Raw genomic sequence first — 13,224 nt, 5'->3', positions numbered from 1 at the left:
GCTGAAAGTGTATTTTAACTTGCCAATGTCAAGGATAGTGATCATGATTGGCTACAGATTAGCTTCTCTGTGCCCACATCTAAATGGTTGGATTAGACTGAACAAGGAGGTCAGTGCAGATCTGAGAAGCTCTCTTGAACACCACTGTTACTGTCTACAGTCAATCAGGTTTGCCTAGACTTTGTATTGATAATTTGTACTTGTGTTAATGGAAAAAACAATAAAACATTTTTTCTGTGAAAGAAATACATTGTACAGTTATTGTACCCCAAAGAAAGAACTGTTCAAAAATCAATTAAAATTAATATTTAAAATAGTGTATATAAACATCTCAAGACAAGAAAAGACAAGCTTATTTACCATTTGTAATGGACACCGATAGAATTTGGCTTCTACCACAGCTGTAGGTTCAGCTCATCTGCTGCTGTATGCTGATGCACAATTTTACATCCTCTAACCTTTTCAACATCGGCCAGTTTCTAGGTAGAAGAGGCTGGCCTTGTTGACAAGGAGTGTCTGTAAAAATACATTTCTGAAATGTTGGGCTATTATGCTAAAATAGTGTTATTACATAAAGTGGAAAAAAAGAAAGAAAAAGGTGTCACTTTGTGAAAGAGAGAGAAAACATGGGGATGAAAAAGTGGTTCATTACTGTGAGACAATGCTCCAATCACTGGTCCAATGTGAAATCAGCATGGCTATGTAGCATGTAATCGAATGCGATGCTCACTGCAATCAGCAGAAACACACAATAATCACTAACCATCACACCAATCACTCACCAATCGCTTCACTTCACCACTTCACCATATCACCCCATATGCTGTAGGTGATACACACAGCGCTGGTGGTCATTACAGGGAGGTCCACTCTGCCACTTGTTGCAGTAGTTCACAGGAGGACTATGCAAGCTAATGTTCATTGCGATATCTGAAATGCCTCCATACTCCCTAAACAGGTCTACTTCTATATGACTTCTATACACCACAAATAATGCACTTAATGCTGGGGGCTGATGGTGTTAGAATATAACCTTCACAATTACCAAAAGGGTGAACACAGGAGCAGCATTTAATGAAAAGAATTCCTTGCCAACTGTTACGCATGGAGGTAGATCTATTACACCTTCAGGTTGTGTGGCAGCCAGTGGCAGCAAAAACTGCATGTGTAGATGGGAGAATGGATTCAGCAAACATCAGCAAATTCTGGAAACAAATGTCTGCCAAGTCAGCCAAGAACTTGTTCAAGTAAGAAGAACTACTGGGTTTAAATGCTTCACACCAAATCATTGTGGCAGACATGACATTGACATGTAATAGCAACAAACTGTGCAGCAACAGATGAGCCACGGTAATTGTGGTTGGTGTGGCGCAACAGATAACACCACAACCTGCCAGTGAGCTACCACACCACAATAAGAATCCTTGGGCAAGACTCCTAACACTCCTAGCTCACCTATGTAATACGAGTTACCTTGTAAGTCGCTCTGGATAAGAGTGTCAGCTAAATGCCATAAATGTAAAATGTAAACCTATAAATTACGTAAATGTAATTGTAAACCTACAGGGCCCTTATATGGTAGGTGTACCTACGAAAATGATTGTAGCTGCCTAAAAAAATACAAAGTAAGGCAGGCCTTCGTGTAATTTCCCTTCTGAAACCCCGTTTGATTATGCACCTCTGACGTTTCTAAGGACATAATTAGATTTTCCATCACTTCCCAAAAGAGCTGATTGAAATCCACCTGGACATCTAAAATTAACCAGCACTTAGATACACTGTGCGTGTAGTTTAGGAAATCTGCGTCACGCCTATTTAAATGCAAATCTGAAAGAAAAAACATGAATGCAGCAAAGTAAGTGAACGCCTAGAAGAAATCCTGAATGTCTGAGCGCAGAAAGCATGAAGACAGCTGGTTTCCTGCCAATCAAATGATGAAAAACACTTTAATAAAAAGATCTAGGCTCTGACTAGGTCCAAACACTTCTGCTTTGATTGCTTTATTTCGTTGTTTGTCTCTCCCTATATATATGTAGACCGTTCAGCTTTCTCTAAAAGGTCTTTTAGCTTACCTCTCAGAGTGTTGGAACAGTGGTGTTTAGACCCAACAGGGGTGACAGTAATCAAACCTGGGTGTGAGTGATCCCTAATTTGAGTGATCCCAGTTATTTAGTGAGTAACTAAGGGGGCAGCTACTTTTTCACACAGGGCCCATTGGTATTGAATACGTTTTTTTTTTTTCAATAAATAAAAAGGTCTTTATGTTGTGTCTAAACTCATCTCATGTTCTATATAAGATCTGTGGGGGTACAGTGCATATTCAGAAAATATTTGCAATCTATAATAATAATAATAATAATAATAATAATAATGTCTTTTTCCTCTTAGAACTGGTTAGCGGATGATAAATGCTTTAGCAGTTTGAGGAACAGCTGTTGCTTTCTGCTCATGCTTTGTCATGTTTCAGAGAGGCATCACTGCTCACTGGAGAGTCACACACCTGCTCTTAGATACCCGGGTTGATCAGTTTCCATGACGACAGGCCAGCACTGTTGACAGCAGTGATGTGTGTTATCAGGAGACGATGCAGAGTGACCCGGACTCGCATGTTGACAGCACAGGACATGTAGTTCAGCTCAGATATGACCATTCAAAACTTGACATAAAGTCAGTCAAGATGTGTTTGCTAGATGTGTTAACTTCTTTAGTTTTGAGATGGAGATAAGAGGTTAATGTAGCTAACGAGTAATAGCTCCTAATTAGCACTGTGTAAACTGCACGCCTGATTTATCATACACTTGCCTCAAATCATGTTAGGTGTTAAATCATTTCAAATTGACTGGCTTGTCAGTTCAATTTAATTCAAATTTCCTTAGCGCTTTTTACAACAACTGCGGCGTCACAGAAATCCAGGGCCGAGCCTCTTATAAACAAGCAAGAAAAAGATAGATCAGGAGGAAGAAACCTTGAGAGGAACCAAGACTCATCCTCTTCAGGTCAACACTAGATAGTACAACAAATAACAGAAGAACGAGAACAACTGGACAGAAAGAGTGAGCTGATGAAGAGCTATGGCTAATGTGGCAGCAGGCCGTGAGTTCTGAGAATGTGAGGGAGTGTAGGACACATGCTCAGTGTTAATGTGAAAGCCCATGCAGCTTAAACAGTCTTATGCACAGCTATGCAGCTAGTGTGGTGGGAATGAATTAATGCAAGGATCCAGAGCAAGACAGCATCTCAGCAGGCAGGAGGGTAGTGGAGAGCCGGATTTGTGTGGTTTCTGACACCTTAAAATGGACTATTATTTATTCAAATTGATAAATCACTAAAAACGGTAACAGATTTCTTGATCCATGTTTTTTTTTTTTCATTTGTATAGATAAAAGTATGTATTACACAGTCTAGCACATCCTACCCACTGCTCCACATCCTTAAAAAGGTCCTTCAAGGGTTCTTAAAAAATCGACAACATAGAGAAGCATTTTGCGAGAATTGTTTTTTCTTGCTCCTGGACTCCCTCTACAGTTGGAAAATGTAATTTGGGCTACAATTCAATGTTATTGTCATCATACTAATACAGGATTGTAGATTGTTAGGCTAAATCTGCAGTGCAGCAATGGCTAAACAGTACTGCAATGGGACGGTAGTGCAAAACATGAAACAGGGTACATAGACAATAAGTACAATAGACAATAAACACAGTTCAATAAATACAAATATGTAAGGTGTGATTTAAGGTGCAAACTGTTATTATACTAATAAGTAAGCTGCATGAATATGGACTCCAGCAATTACAGCTGGGTGTTTGTGTGTATTAATAGAGGAGGACAGTTCAGGTGTAGTATGTTATATATGTTATAAACCAGGTCTGGTGTTTGTAAACAGCATCACATCATGTCATGTAAATAAAGTGTACTGTAGTATTGAGTATAGCAGCTTAGTGGTCAGGCAGAGAATGAATACATTACACAGCTTAAGTACAATACAGGGAGTTCCAGTTGAAGTGTGAAGCTAGTTGAGCTCAGTGCGGATGTGGGCCAAAGGACACACTTGCCTTTCTGAACAAGCTCGTAGATACAGAGTAGTAACGATAGAGGCGTTATTCTCCCTATTACCAGTCAGTGGAGCATATTGAACTTTTTTTAAGTACTATATAGAACCCTTTTCTTATTAAATTCCATTAAATTGAACATCTTTTACTTTGTTTTAATTTTTTATGTGTTGCGATTTTGTCTGAATGTTACCTGCAGCCAGAATTATTCATATTCTTCAGTTATTCATATTCTTGGCCAATAAAATCAATTGGGATTATGATTCTCAGAGGAGGTGTAAACTCATGAAACATGCATTGTGCAGTTTATCTTTAGGTCGACAGATATAAAGAATTAGCAATGTGCTGAAATGGCCATGAATTATGTGTTCGATTGGAGGAGGCTACATTTACTGGCCCTTAATTGTTCATTAATTATTCTGGTTGACAATGTATTGAACAGACAATATAAGAGCAGTGAGCAGAGAGAGAAAGAAGGAACACAATACTGGCCTGTGGTAAAATTATATGGGCTCTACAAAGTGTACAATATCCATATTATAGCCTCATAACCACGGTGTGAATGCTCAGAGGGAAGTGGCGGGTTTTTATAGCCACAAATGTGTTCTAAGAGTTCAGGTGGCCTTCACTTTGTAGAACAAAGACACTGGAACATATTCAGTCTGTAAGGTCAAAACTCAAGTCCACAATTACCCCTTAATTCCAGTTGTCAGCAGTCAGCCATGGTATTCAAATGTACAGAAAATAACAGGCTTCTTGTTGGCTGCTATTATTGTTTTTTTATCTATGTGATAAATGTGACTTTTGACCACTTTCTTGGTTAACATTATATCAAATATCAGTCAGAACCTACCTAAGCAAATCTATTCGTGATCACTACGTTTACTGGATAACATTACATTTTGAATCCAGATATTTCTTTAAGAAAACTGTGTCATGTGTAAATGTGTTAGCATTTCAGTTTTAGCATTACTCATGAAATGCTCCATATTTATCCTGTAAAGATGCCCACACTGAAATGTAATGGCAAAAAAAAAAAATCCACACATTTCTGAACCCTCATCTGCTAAAAGGTTTTGTACCAGATTTAGCTGTTTTTAGGAACTGTGGTCAGTGTAGTTTGGGGTTTTAAGGCTCTCTGAAGCACCTGGCCATTAACAAAGCCCTGGAGAGTAATTAACTTCTTGTTTACAATCCCTGCATCAGGCAGATCCCACACTAATGTCTACCCAACAAGTCATAGCAGGAGGCCCTTTGTGGGAAAAGAAACTAATTACCTGCCGTCAATATTATACATCAGTGTCCATTATTTTACACCTGTTCATTAGACTGCTTCCACTGCATCTTTCTTAATGCTTCTTTCCTGCATTTGACCTAGTAAACTTTCAAGCAAAGTAATTTTTACAGTAGATATTTTGTTTATTACATATCATTGCTGTAATCAGAATTACATTGTTCAGGGTCCAGACGGCTTATGTCCCAGAGACATGACTATAGTGAAGTGAACAACAAACTAGGCATCTATCCTATCATCTTATCATAACCAGAGAGAAAATGTAATCACAGACCTTTAATTGAACTGCCTGGTAAATAAGTTGAGTTCTATCCATGACCACACATGCACACTCCTTTTCAGAACTGTCGCCAAAGCAACGCCACCAATGCACTCGGAGTAAAGAACTGTGTACTCAGTTCTGATGCATCAGCCAGCAGACACCAGTGCCAGCACCAGTGATGTGGGGTAAGTGCCCACATCACTGGCCCACATCTACCCACCCTGGAGAGAGCAAGGCCAATTGTGCTCTCTGGGGGCCTGGCTGTCGATGGCTAGACCACTTGGGGCCTTATTCTGCTGGACCACTTGGGGCCCTATTGTCTTCAGAAAACTTCATTTATTATTAACATTACAAATAAAAATATGAAAATAAAGTAGGTTCACCAGTGGTTTTGGATAGTATACAATGCCCATATTTGCAATATAGACATCAGGACTCTTGGTTCCTATTACCATCACTGTGATGTGAGAAACTCGAGTTGGTTAGTTTCTGGTCCTCATGTTGACAAACAGCAAAAGCAGACTTCCAAGATAACCAAAAGCGTAAAATTAAGACTAGTAGCTGAATGAAATGAGATGAGATGAAACAATTAAAACACCTCAGTAATCATGTGTCAAACATTGTGGTGCCTTGACATGGGTGGTGAACACTAGGTAGGCAACTGTAAATGCTTTGCATGTATACCCTCTTGTATGAACATTTCTTCAAACATTAAATCTAACAGCTTTATGTTGTCACTGTCCAATGAAAACCATGTATCTCCAAAATGGTGGCTTTACAGAAGATGGCAAATTCTGAACTTTGAATGGAAGTCAATAAAATAAGAGTTTATTCCAAGTAATTTATAGTATTTCTAATTTTCTATTCATCCAGAATTATTTAGTCAGTGTACAGAGCAGCTACAGGTGGAAAAAACTAAAAACAGACAAAAAAATATTTTCATTTAATTGTGCATGTAACACAACATGCATATAAACAGAAGATGGACATTGGCCTCTTGTTCTAAATCACTAAGAGTTCTGTTGATGCAGAATTTGTTATTATTGAAAACGGTTTCTGACAAAGAATAAATCAGTATAAGTCAGAAATAAATGAATACAATATGTGACAGCACAATCGCAATATCAGCGCACACAACAAAAGAAACCAATAACCACCCACCCAGTGTGGGATAGTTTATTAATAGTGTAAAGCAATACATCTAGTATGGACAAACCATTTCTATGCAAACCCCCCACAGGATTATCTCCAGAAAATAAGCTGACCAGAGTCTGTTAGGGGGAAAAAATGCCAATATGCGATATGTAGACGGCCTTTTCTTCTGAACTGTGGGAAGATACAATGGGCTCAGAGGTCCTGACCTCATGATTAAGCACAAACAAGTCTCTTAAGGCCCTGGGAAAAATCTATAATTCATGAAGAGAGCTTCTTAAAGGAGTAGTTCAGAGAATAATCATATTTGCACAATGTACCTCCTACACAAAATTTTGTAAACTGGCCTAGATATTTTTGGTCTCTGAAGTTTGCTTTTTATGTTTTGAACAGTTTGACAGTTACTAGACTAATTTAGACATGCTAATCAGCACATATCAGCATTGTGTTAACTAAATTCACATAATTCACATGAATTCAAGTTGGTAATTGTTCTCGAAATAGACAAGATTATGTGGTTTTTGATACTGTATGACACTGTAATATACAGACATAGAAAAACTATATATATATATATATATATATATATATATATTAAATGCAGGGTCAAATTATTACTTCAGTTGTGTTGAAAGTGATTAGCGGCTGAGTGGCTACAGATGGTAGCCCATAAAAAAAAGGTTGGATTGGACTGACCAACAAGCTTAGTGCAGATATATAGAAGGATGACTGTACATTTACACAGGTCATTTCTAAACAGCTGCGGATTCCAAATAGTTTTATGATCAGAGACAATGATGTTTGGAGAAGGGGAGGCTGTCAACTGTTAAGCATGGTAATGGAAGCATCATGCTCTGGGCCTGTTTTGCTGCCAATAGGACAGGTACATTGCAAAAAGTGGTTTGAATAATAAAGAAGGAGGACTACCTCAGAATTCTTCATCATAACCTCAAGCCATTAGCTAGGTGGCTGTAAGCTGTAAACAACTGGGTGTTCCAGCAGGACAATGATATAACTGATATATTATAAGGTTAAGGACCATGTTAGCAGGCCATGCTTTCTGTGAACATTCAGGCTCTTCTGAATGCTTTAACTTTAGTGCATCTGTTAGACCTATGCACAAAATGTGAGCTTTGAGTAAATGATTAAAAAGAAGGAGCCAATTTGACTGAAGCACAGGACCAATGTACTCTTAGTCCTAGTCATTACAATTTTCGAACAATTTCGTTTTATGCACTGTATTTTATTTTACTGACAATTCACCGAGGTCTCTTTCTCAGTGGCTAGATGAGACTCCGCACTCACCATGTTCTTATAAGGACAAACAGTGCTTACATAAATCATAGAGAGAGACCAATAGAGAATTAATATTTGGAGCACAGGATATTCACATCTCATATGCAAAAATCATAAGATTATCCTACTAAATCATGAATATGTATATGCAGTATGAATTATATATGGATTGATTAATCAGTGAAAGAATAGATGAATTATAAAACAAGACCAAAGTTTCTGTAAAAGTATGACACGCAGGTTATTTAAGGTACTTATTAGTCAATATTTAAGAAACACAATCACGGTTAAGTAGGTAAATATAGCAACACACAGTGACAGTGAGCACATGTGCCACCATTGCCCAAATCTATATCATGCTCTCCACATATTCTACTTGGTAAAGGCATTAGTGCTTCCCTCTACTACATTTAGCTTCTTAATAGTGAATTTATAAACTTCTAAACATTTAGAATTCACTTCATAGCAATTAGCTGCTGCAAGAATAGTTGAGTATTAGTCACTGTTTGGGGTGGATTAGGGTGTGGATTAATGGGCAGTTGAGAAAAAGGGGGTGGACTAATGGAGTGCTAAGGACATGGGGTGGAGTACTGGGGCATTGAGAAGATGGGGTAGAGTACTGGGACATTAAGAAGATGGGGTGGAGTAATTGGGTGCTGAGGAGATGGGGTGGAGTAATTAGGTGCTGAGGAGATGCGGTGGTGTAATGGACCACTGAGGAGATGGGGTGGAAGAAATTGGGTGCTGAGGAGATGGGGTAGAGTAATGGGTGCTGAGGAGATGTGGTGGTGTAATGGACCACTGAGGAGATGGGGTGGAGTAATTGGGTGTTGAGGAGATGGGGTAGAGTAATGGGTGCTGAGGAGATGTGGTGGTGTAATGGACCACTGAGGAGATGGGGTGGAATAATTGGGTGCTGAGGAGATGGGGTAGAGTAATGGGTGCTGAGGAGATGTGGTGGTGTAATGGACCACTGAGGAGATGGGGTGGAATAATTGGGTGCTGAGGAGATGGGGTAGAGTAATGGGTGCTGAGGAGATGTGGTGGTGTAATGGACTGGGGAGATGGGTGCAGTAATGGGGTGTTGAGGAGATGGGGCGGAGTAATGGGGCATTGAGGAGATGGGGTGGAGAAATAGGGTGTTAGGGAGATGGGGCGGAGTAATGGGGCATTGAGGAGATGGGGTGGAGAAACAGGGTGTTAGGGAGATGGGGTGGAGTAGTTTAAGGCCACAGGAAACTCAGAGATTATTAAAGGATCCGAAGTGAAAGCTCAGCTATTTGCAATCAAACTCTCTTTTGGTTTGCAGTTCTTATCCCTAAATAAGCAGAATGTTCTTTATACCAGTCTCCCATTGTCTCTGATTCACTGTTATTGTGTTCATGAGGAGTTTATAAATTAGTCGCTCCTTAAACTGTCTATTTGAAAGAACATAAACGTAGTAAATTTTCAGTAGTAAATTTAAAAAAAATGATTTGACATCTTTCATTACCTTCATTAACTCACTGCTGGCACAAAAGAAGTTGTTCTAATGCCATATGGACATGGGTGTTTGGACATAAATTACAGCTAGCAATGGGCTAAGCTGTGTGAAGCTAACAACTGTGATCCTTTAAGCTGCACTTTTACTGTAGGTTTGGCGTCAATTCAGAATTGGATTTCTATGTGAAGTATGAACTCATTTATTAGTAATAAGATCTTATATTGTGTTTTTTCAGGGGTCTTATAGTTATGATGTTTCTGTGTGTTTCTGTACCAAAAATAGCCATACATAATTTTACTCATATTACAGAGGAGGGCCAATGTAGAGTTAGAAGTCTTGCTCAAGGGCTCTTGTTGGTGTAGCGCTGCATAGTCACCCAGACAAGGAATCGAACACTGGTCTCCCACATGGTGAGGTAGCTCACTGGCAGGTAGTGGTGTTATCTGTTGCGCCACACCAACCACCATACAGTGACAGCCATACATATACCATACAGTATATAGTCTACAAAATGTGCGATATTCATATTACAGCATATCATAACCACTTTGAACCATTCAGTCAGTGTGAATTAGAGAAAAGTATAAAGGGGGATTTATAGACTTTTTAATATTGATATTTTTTAATGATCTGAGCTTTAGCAAGGATTATATTACTGAAACATATGCATGATTTATTAAAGAACCCACATCCTACATTGAGAAAATCATATTAACATGACCATTTTTCAACCTCTCTTCATCCCTTAGAATCAATCTGCCAACCAAATGTATTTAATATTTATTTAGGATTTAAATTATGAGTTTATAAAAGTTACGTATTTTCTATTGCAATTCCCTCAAAATGCAGTTCAGGCTGAAACATGTATTATAAATTCACTGTGAATGGGCCTACTGCTATCAGGTAAATAGGTGTCCAGATAAACAGGGCATTTCCCACAATCCTTTGTAACTAACTTTGTGACTTCAGAGTAAATTAAGAGTATTTTGACACATTCCTAACTCACTAAATATTTTCTTGCCTTCACATCGACCATCATTTTGACTGTTTTGAAATGCTGAGATGTAATAGCTTTAACAGAATAAGCCACTTATGTCCATTGATCTGTGACTTTTATTATTTTAGAGCATTCTAGTCTGACAGTGTTATGAAAGTAATACTGCAAAGCACAAAATGTTCCAAACATTTAAACCTCAAATGACTATAAAACTCATTTTGATCTGCTCTTTGTACTGCATTCCAGCATGTTGGTAGTTAGCTAGCTACACTGACAACGCAACTGATGCCTCGAATACAGTCCAAAAACGTGATGATTCAGGTTTAGAGGACAGCGTTGCCCTGTGATAAAATAATGGGTCTAGAAGCTGTTCAACTTTTATTTCTACTGGTCTGATGGACAGAAGTTTGGAAAGGTATATCTGATGTCAGGGGCACTATAAATGGGAGGAAAGTTAAAGCAATTCTCAGGGCCTGTGACCGAAATGTATTAATTGAGTACTTTGGAGGAATGTTTAGAGTTGTGGGGCTCAAAAAAACCCAACACAAGTGCTCAAGATCTGTGAGGGTCTATACATTTTTAAATAAAACAATCCTACACAATCCTATACAGCTCTACACTTAGCTTACTAGTGAGCTATTGAGCTCTCAGAGTAAACTAAGCTAACACTACAATTAACATTAGCTAGTACTGATTTTAGTTTAAAGAACAGTTTACTAAAATGAAATCAATGGACTTCAGAGATAACAATAACATGAAAACATTTAACTGTCTTGTACACTTAGCTGTGAGGACAGTTCCTCAATAGATGGTTGTGATGAAAAAATGTAATGCCTCTCTGGACGTGGCCCTGGCTGAAGTCTGTAGTTTTGTAGACTCACCCCCTCGAGTCAAGTAGAGGATTTAAGAGGCTATCTATAGAAACTTCTCTCCTTAGAGAATCAGGATGCCCTTCAACATGCCAGCAGAAATTTCCCCAAGGCTAAGTGCAGGGGAAAGATCTGTGAGTGCCTTTCCTTTTAGAAATCCGACTGCTGAGCTAACTTGTGTCCAGAGATATAGAGGCCTATCCAAAGTCCCAACAAAACAAGAGCCTGCAGTTTGGAGTCTAGCTGGAAAAAAACAAAGCCTCTGTCCCTCTGCTGTCCGTACCAATACCCAAACTCCCCCACCTTCTGCTGCTGCAGGATGACATACACAACCCACAGCCGGCTCAAACAAAGCACAAAGCGTCCACACACACAGAGATGTGGTCACCCTCACAGAGTTGACCGACTGCCACAGAGAAACTACACCGCGTCCACAATTTCTTGATGTGGTTTAAGTTCAAGACAATCATTGTTGTGGTTAAAAACATCTTATTTGAAACCGCCCTGGTGTCGGAAAATGCTGAAAATGTTTGGACTGACCAAGCAGTGCAGATAAAAATGAGACACTGGTCCAAAAAATGGTAATTACGAACTCATGTTCAGACAGACAGACATAGTTTTAATAAAGTTGTGAAATAAATATACAAGCAGAAGAATGCAGGTTCAGTTCTTGACATCTTTTACATGATGTAAATCAACCCAACTCAGTAACTGTCTACACTGTCTTCTTTCAGCCAAAAAAATCTGTCTATGGCCAGCTAGTAATCTAATAAAACTGCAGAAAGCTTAGCTATCTTAAAAATGACATAACTATGAGTGTTAATGTGCTACAGGCTAAATGCTAGTTAGAGGTAAATCCCTGTCAGTAGGCCTCATTGCCCACCTGCTCGGATATGTCCAATATTTTAGACTATTTCACTCAATCCTCCTCAAGCAGCTTTCTCATTCCTTTTTCCACTTTTGTCCACCAGCACATAAACTATGAAATAATAAATAAAACATAAATACATATGAAAAATGATACATCAGTGACACGAAAGAAGATAAGATTGACATCACCATTAATCCTGAGCCTAATGCTTGCTTCATTTTTGCTATGCCTAACCTCATAAAAACAAGCACACACTTGGGTGTAACAGTTAGTCAGTCTGAGCATTTATGTGTTTATATTTGTGATTTTATATATTAGCTCACAGTAAATACTACTGGCCCACAAAGAATTCTGTCCCAAACAACTACTCTGCCAACCACTGCATGGATTTGTTCAATTTCACCAGCGGCAACTCTAATTTCATTTAAAGCAACATTTTGTAGCACTTTTACTTTAAAATAGCAGCTTCAGAATTGTTGTGATGCTTTACTGACTCGCAAAAGGGAAAACAGCTTCTCTATCATTGCTACTCCAGGCTCAGTGCGCTGCTAACTGCACAGAAGCTGTTAGGACAAGACTTACAAGAAGAGCGAAACCTCGCATGCTTCTGTCACTTTAAATGCTGGATCTGTGTCTCTCAGCTCATCCCAAAATGCATGTGTACAGCGTGTCCTGTAGGGGTGGCTCAATGATATTGTATTTTACACAAATATGACTCGAGTTACTTAGTGTTATGAAGTGAAACCTTCCTCCAAACAGTTTCATGGAGCTCCACCAGAGTTACATAGGGCTTTTAGCAGCTTTCAGGACCCAGAGTTGCAATGACACAACACCATTCTCCCTATTACAAGTCAGTGTACCAGCACAATGATTTTGAAGTTGTTATTTTAAGATAAAAATGTAACATAATGTTGCTTTAATGAAGGATTTATTACATACATTAGGCATT

General features: G+C 38.8%; 1 protein-coding gene across 1 annotated transcript in view; it reads right to left on the bottom strand.

Moving 5' to 3' along the window:
• hdac11 (histone deacetylase 11) overlaps positions 1–11,554 on the bottom strand; it is a 77,062-nt gene extending 65,508 nt beyond the window's left edge. The window contains exon 1 of the mRNA XM_072666083.1: positions 11,417–11,554. The gene's annotated coding sequence lies outside the window, so the exon portion shown is untranslated. The remainder of the gene's footprint in view (positions 1–11,416) is intronic.
• Positions 11,555–13,224: the final 1,670 nt, after the last annotated feature.

The sequence above is a fragment of the Salminus brasiliensis genome, chromosome 21, assembly GCF_030463535.1.
Source record: "Salminus brasiliensis chromosome 21, fSalBra1.hap2, whole genome shotgun sequence".
Lineage (NCBI taxonomy): Eukaryota > Metazoa > Chordata > Actinopteri > Characiformes > Bryconidae > Salminus > Salminus brasiliensis.
Note: the sequence above shows the minus strand (reverse complement) of the source record. Positions and strands in the feature narration are given on the sequence as shown.